The 7,000-nt window shown below is 45.5% G+C and overlaps 1 non-coding gene across 1 annotated transcript; it reads left to right on the forward strand.

Annotated features, from left to right (window-relative positions):
* Positions 1–603: 603 nt before the first annotated feature.
* Positions 604–722, forward strand: LOC138362344 (5S ribosomal RNA). The gene has a single exon (XR_011227591.1). It is a non-coding gene; the product is annotated as a 5S ribosomal RNA (ribosomal RNA).
* The last annotated feature ends 6,278 nt before the right edge of the window (positions 723–7,000 follow it).

Consider the following 7,000-nt stretch of genomic DNA (forward strand, 5'->3'; position numbering starts at 1 on the left):
TCCTGGTGGTGGCCACCACAGCAGCAGCAGCCGCAGCCTTCTTGGTAGGCTTTGCTTCTACCATGATGATGATGAGATAACCAAGGTGATGAGAGACGCTCAGACAGTCACGGGGGAATGATGCTGCCGCCGCTTGAGCCGAACCTATTTATGTGCCGGCACGGTACAGAAGCTGCAACCTGGCAACTCGTCCACCAATCACGACGGTTGGTTTTACGGCTCCGAAACCTGGATCCCATATCTTCTCTAAAATAGAAGCATTTGTTCATGTTCTTTGTAAAAGTATCATAAAGCAGGACAGATGAGACAAATATCATAAAAACTGAAGAGCAGATGAGCACACACATGTTTGTATTACAAAAGAAAATCCACAAATTCATTAGAAATTGGCAGGGCAGGCTGAGGAAGTAGGTAGATGTAAAATGTCTGTAAATGGCGAAAGAACATAAACCCAAGACTGAATAAACGATGTTAAATATCCATGCCAAGGAGACAAAAATATGTTAGGATACAATTACCATTAAGACACCACAAGCAGGTCCGTATCCTGCCGCGATGACTTAAAAGAGTTGGTTATTAGCCACAATGTGTAGGCAGTCTCATGCCAACGGCCATACCACGTTGAGAACACCGCTTCTCGTCCGATCAGCGAAGTTAAGCAACGTTGGGTTTGGTTAGTACTTGGATGGGTGACCGCCTGGGAACACCAAATGCTGTTGGCAATAATGTTTTTTGTTTTGTTTTGTTTTGTTTCGTTTGTTTTTGTTTGAATGGCTGGCTCCACGGGAAATTCACGGAGTTGTGTGGAATAAGGCCTGGTAAAATGAATTAATATGTATGTCATGTTTAAAACAAACTCGCTTAATATAGATATTGTGTGAGGCTTTATACAAAAACAAACAACCAAAACAAAACATGTTGTATATATATATAGCTTAATCCGGGTTTGAACTCGCAACTCCAAGAATACGCATCACTTATATACACTTTACCACTGGACCACTGCTGCAGGACACAAGCTTGATGCTGAGGTATCAATTTAATGACGTAAATGCCATTTCCACAAATAAATGATAATTAAAAAGTATTTGTATGTACAAATCTTTTCTGTTTAAAAGGCTACAATATCAGTTACTGATATAATTTGTGTTAATGTTTCTATACCCACAAGAAGGCATATTTTTGCTTATATGTAAAGGGTACGGAGAACGAATCCACAGACCATCATTCCCCTCCCCTTCCCTCCCCCCCCCCCCCCCCCAACTCCCACCTACTACCACCACCACCACCACCACCAATCACCACCAATCACCACCAATCACCACCAATCACCACCAATCACCACCACCACATCTAACCGAAAACCCCCTAACACATCAACCCTCCCCCCAATCAACAGGCGAAATAATAACCCTCAAATGCCTGCCTGCCTGCCTGCCTGCAAGCCAATACTAACGGTCTTCTCAGAAAGAAAATCTCTTTGTATCTGTATTACTTGATGAAATGTATGATTCTAATAATGAAAATAAATTTTGATGTCGGTTGTATGAGCATAATGACCAATATGCACATGATATGAATGAATTAAATAGTGTAGTTTTAAGTAATTAGGTTGTAGACACATTAAGCGGATATGATATTTGACGCGTCCAGAACTGGTGATTTTTGGTTTAGTTTTAAATGCACCACCACCACCACCACCACCATTGCTTCCCCAGAGCCTAATTAAGGACCGGTAAAAGGAGTCAATATGTATGTCATCTATAAAACCAAAGAATGAATAAAAAAACACACACACAAACCTACATAATAGTATTAGGAAGATTGTATGGCAAAAAAAAAAAAGTATTATTCCCATTGGGTCGTTTGAACTCGCGACTTCCAAAATACCAGCCACACACCTTACCACCCAGCCACCATAGAGTTGGTATAATTGTGCAACTTTAGTTATAAAAGTAAAGTTCTTATTGTCTCAAATCTTATTGTCTGTTCTATGAAAAGGCATGATGTAAATTATGTATTTTTTGAATGATTGAATTGTAGGCACATTAAGCGGATTCGATATTTGATATATCCAGAAAAGGTGATTTCTGTTCAGTTTTAAAATGCATCACCGTTAACGCTAAAGGACTGGTAAAACGACTCGATGTTTGTCATTTTTAAAATAAACACTAAAACTAGGCCCTTAACATATATAATGTTTGAATATAAATTGAATGCATATAAATACAAAGTGGGAGTGGCTGGCTGGCTGGCTGGCTGGCTGGCTGGCTGGCTGGCTGGCTGGCTGCCTGCCTGCCTGCCTGCCTGCCTGCCTGCCTGCCTGCCTGCTGGCTGGCTGGCTGGCTGCTGCTGGCTGGCTGGCTGGCTGGCTGGCTGGCTGGCTGGCTGGCTGGCTGGCTGGCTGGCTGGCTGCCTGCCTGCCTGCCTGCCCGCCCGCCCGCCCGCCCGCCCGCCCGCCTGCTTGCCTTGCCTTGCCTTGCCTTGCCTTGCCTGTCCTGTCCTGTTATTGCCTTGCCTTGCCTTGCCTTGCCTTGCCTTGCCTTGCCTTGCCCTGCCCTGCCCTGCCTTGGCTGCAGCTGGCTGGCTGGCCGTAAATCAACTCTTAACAACACCATACCACACCACACCATCACTCATCACCCATCACCCACCACCGGCCCCAGTCTCCCAGCCTCTCTTATATACCCGAGCAGGCCCTTTAAATTATTTGAATTGTTGCACTTCGGCCAATGGCAGGCACGATCGCTGCTGCTCAAACATATTCTGGTTCACAAGTATTATAATATATTATATTATATTATATTATATATATATATATATATATATATATATATATATATATATATATATATATATATATATATATATATATATATATATATATATATTCATGAAACACATTAAAACCTTGATCATTTATTCATTCATTACGTCTAGTGAAGAATTGCTTTTGTTCATTTGTATGATTAAAAATTAATATAATATGAATTCCTCGCTTAAAGTAAAATATAAAATATATATTGGATTTATATGATTGGTTAATATTCCAAGTGATGCTGAATATCCCCTATAATTTTGTTTTGTTTGTTTGTTATGTACACATTCCAAATGAAATCAATATAAATGTTATTATTAATGTTTGAAAGTTGATTGTCTACTTGAATCTCTCTATTAAAGTGTGTGTGGCTCCGGATGGAGCCTGGTTATGGTATTTGTCGTGGTGGGTGGCAGAAGTGCTTACTTCTTCTCTGTCTTCTTTGGCAAAAGAACTGCCTGAATGTTTGGAAGAACACCTCCCTGTGCAATGGTTACGCCAGACAGAAGTTTGTTGAGTTCTTCGTCGTTGCGGATGGCCAACTGCAAGTGACGTGGGATGATACGGGTCTTCTTGTTGTCACGTGCGGCATTACCGGCGAGCTCCAGAACTTCGGCAGCGAGGTATTCCATGACGGCTGCCAGGTAGACAGGAGCGCCAGCACCGACGCGTTCGGCGTAGTTGCCCTTACGCAGCAGACGGTGAATTCTGCCCACGGGGAACTGAAGTCCGGCCCTGCTGGAGCGAGACTTTGACTTGCCCTTCACTTTGCCTCCCTTGCCGCGTCCTGACATTGCTGCTGCTGTTGTGGGTTTGTGGTGTTTTATGCCGCCCCGCAGATCGAGCTTCGTGTTATATACCCCGCTCAGGATCAAGGGAGCCCGCCACTGACCAATCAGCGCGCTCCGCCACGCGACCCGCTCTGAGCTGAGTCGCGAGCGGGATATAAAAGGAAAGCTCGCCTCGCGCAAAAGTTCATTATTGTATCGCAACGCCAGCCAGCACGAGCATCATCATGCCACCCAAGGCATCTGGAAAGGCTGCCAAGAAGGCCGGAAAGGCCCAGAAGGCCATTGCCAAGGGCGATAAGAAAAAGAAGCGCAGGAGGAAGGAGAGCTACAGCATCTACATCTACAAAGTGCTGAAGCAGGTCCACCCCGACACTGGTATCTCTTCCAAAGCCATGTCGATCATGAACTCGTTCGTGAACGACATCTTCGAGCGCATCGCCGCCGAGGCTTCTCGCCTGGCCCACTACAACAAGCGTTCCACCATTACCAGTCGGGAGATCCAGACGGCTGTAAGGCTCCTGTTGCCCGGAGAACTGGCCAAGCACGCCGTCTCTGAGGGCACTAAGGCCGTCACCAAGTACACCTCCTCCAAGTAAACGGCTTACTTACTGCCCTGTGGTGGTGGCTTGGCCTCAAACCAACAAACTCGGCTCCATTGGAGCCACACTTTAATTTCTAAAGAGATTGTGAGTGTTAGACACCAATACTATTATAACAAAAACCTCTGTCACTGAAAGCAAATAGCTATAAAATGAGAATATTTATGAAACTGTCTGTGTGTGTTTCTCTCTCTCAGTCTCTGTCTGTCTGTCTGTCTGTCTGTCTCTGTCTTGTCTGTCTCTGTCTTGTCTGTCTGTCTGTCTGTCTGTGTCTCTCTCTCTCTCTCTCTCTCTCTCTCTCTCTCTCTCTCTCTCTCTCTCTCTCTCTCTCTCTCTCTCTCTCTCTCTCTCTCTCTCTCTCTCTCTCTCTCTCTCTCTCAACACATATAAGCACTCGGTATCTTTTTTTTTTTCTAGAGATTAGAGATTCATTGTTATGTTCCACATTAGGATTACTATGCAGGCCACCCTCTTAGGTTTGAAAATGTCAAGAAAACGGTTAATTTAAAATGTCATCTCCTAACTTAACAGATTAAGCCAGAGGACCGAAAACAGAATAAAACAGGACTGGACAGTATGTCACTTATACAAGCTGCTTTTATTTCTAGTACAGTATGACAATTTTTATTTTGGGGGGGGGGGGGGGGGGGGGGTGATCCTTGACAGTGCATAAGAGCGAAAAGCGACGGCGTTTTGTTTGTAAGAGAACAGGTTGTACTACAAATGACTTGATTTATTGATATCACGTGTATGTATGACACCTAAATTAGTGTATTTGTTTATTTATTTATTTATTTATTATATGTGTAGATGAAGGTTAATTCATATGACTGATGCTAGGAATGTCTGAAATCTCCTTAGAAGGATATTTTGGCCCTGAGAAGGGCCGAGTTTGGTGTATACTAGGGTGGTCGATTTAGCTTATGCACGCTCTCCACGGATACGGCGAGCAAGCTGAATGTCCTTTGGCATGATGGTGACACGCTTGGCGTGGATGGCACAGAGGTTAGTGTCCTCGAAGAGACCGACCAGGTAAGCCTCGGATGCCTCCTGTAAAGCCATGACGGCAGACGACTGGAAGCGAAGATCGGTCTTGAAGTCCTGGGCAATCTCGCGCACCAGACGCTGGAAGGGAAGTTTCCTGATGAGCAACTCGGTGCTCTTCTGGTAACGACGGATCTCACGCAGGGCGACCGTTCCGGGCCTGTAACGGTGAGGCTTCTTCACACCCCCTGTGGCAGGAGCAGACTTGCGTGCTGCCTTGGTGGCCAGCTGCTTACGAGGAGCCTTGCCTCCCGTGGACTTGCGAGCAGTCTGCTTGGTGCGAGCCATGGTGAACAACTGTGGTTTGTGATGGCCGGCGCCGAAAAATTTTTGCTTATATACGCCGTCTCGAGGCGCTTGCTCGAGCGCCATTGGCTGCTCGACTCGCCTACGTCACCCCGTTGCCCCTCCCCTCCTTCCTCTGGCTGCAGCCAACAGGCGGCTCACCTCAATCACTATTATCGCTGATTTTGCTCTATTTTTTGGATTTGTGCAAAAGTCATTTCACAGGGACGTGAAACAGACGAGTAGGCAACTGCAGTTTTGAAAGCGTTGTGAGAAAGCCGTGTCTACTCGACCACAAGCGTAAAGTAAGGGCAGGCAGGAGTTGCAATGCTACTAGTACGTCCGCTTGATGGGATATAGTCGGGAAATCGTGCGGGCATTCGTCAATTCGATTCACACAACTTCAACACCATGACTGGACGCGGCAAGGGAGGCAAGGGACTCGGAAAGGGTGGCGCCAAGCGTCATCGTAAGGTGCTACGTGACAACATCCAGGGCATCACCAAGCCCGCTATTCGTCGCTTAGCTCGTCGTGGCGGCGTGAAGCGTATTTCGGGTCTCATCTACGAAGAGACCCGTGGCGTCCTGAAGGTGTTCCTCGAGAACGTCATCCGTGATGCTGTAACCTACACGGAACACGCCAAGAGGAAGACCGTCACTGCTATGGACGTGGTGTACGCTCTGAAGCGCCAGGGTCGTACCCTCTACGGATTCGGCGGATAAGAGCTTGGCTAATCCATCGATTCCACCCACCACCACCTCAAAACGGGACCTAATTAGGTCCCTATACTTTTTTTACTGAAGGGCTTAATAGACGATAACATAAATTGTTTTGATATCAGCTAGCACATTGGGTCTTATGAAATCTATTTTTTATCCTCGCATGCTTAAAGGGACTCTGATTGGGGAGGGAGGGGGGGGGGGGGGAAGGTTTGTTACGTTATATACTAGCAGAGCAGGATCATTGGTGGGGGGGGGGGGGGGAGGGGGAGAGAGAGAGAGAGAGAGAGAGAGAGAGAGAGAGATCTTTCCCAACTCTTCCTTTTTACATGAGTGAGCTACCCGTTTTATTCATTTTATCCTTCTCAGAGCTGTTTTGATAGTATCCAAATGATGGTAAATGAAAAGGGAGGACACGAATATCTACCCAGAATTCAGGACTGGCAATCGATATGCATGTTTGAGTGCGAATCTTTTTCTCTCTCAACTTAGGTATACGTTTATGTCGTACCTAAAAGCGAGAACCACACTATTGGGACAAGTATGCAAGGCCCAATTTTCCTAACAAGCACAGTTAATTTTGTTATTTTCGAACATTTCTTTCCAAATTGGTTTATCCAATTAACAGTATTATATTAAGATCATGAATTGCTGGGTTAGGTTAGGTTAGGTTAGCTTAGCTTAGGTTAGGTTAGGTTAGGTTAGGTTAGGTTAGGTTAGCTTAGCTTGGGTTAGCTTAGGTT

Source organism: Procambarus clarkii, unplaced genomic scaffold, assembly GCF_040958095.1.
Source record: "Procambarus clarkii isolate CNS0578487 unplaced genomic scaffold, FALCON_Pclarkii_2.0 HiC_scaffold_1656, whole genome shotgun sequence".
NCBI classification, from domain to species: domain Eukaryota; kingdom Metazoa; phylum Arthropoda; class Malacostraca; order Decapoda; family Cambaridae; genus Procambarus; species Procambarus clarkii.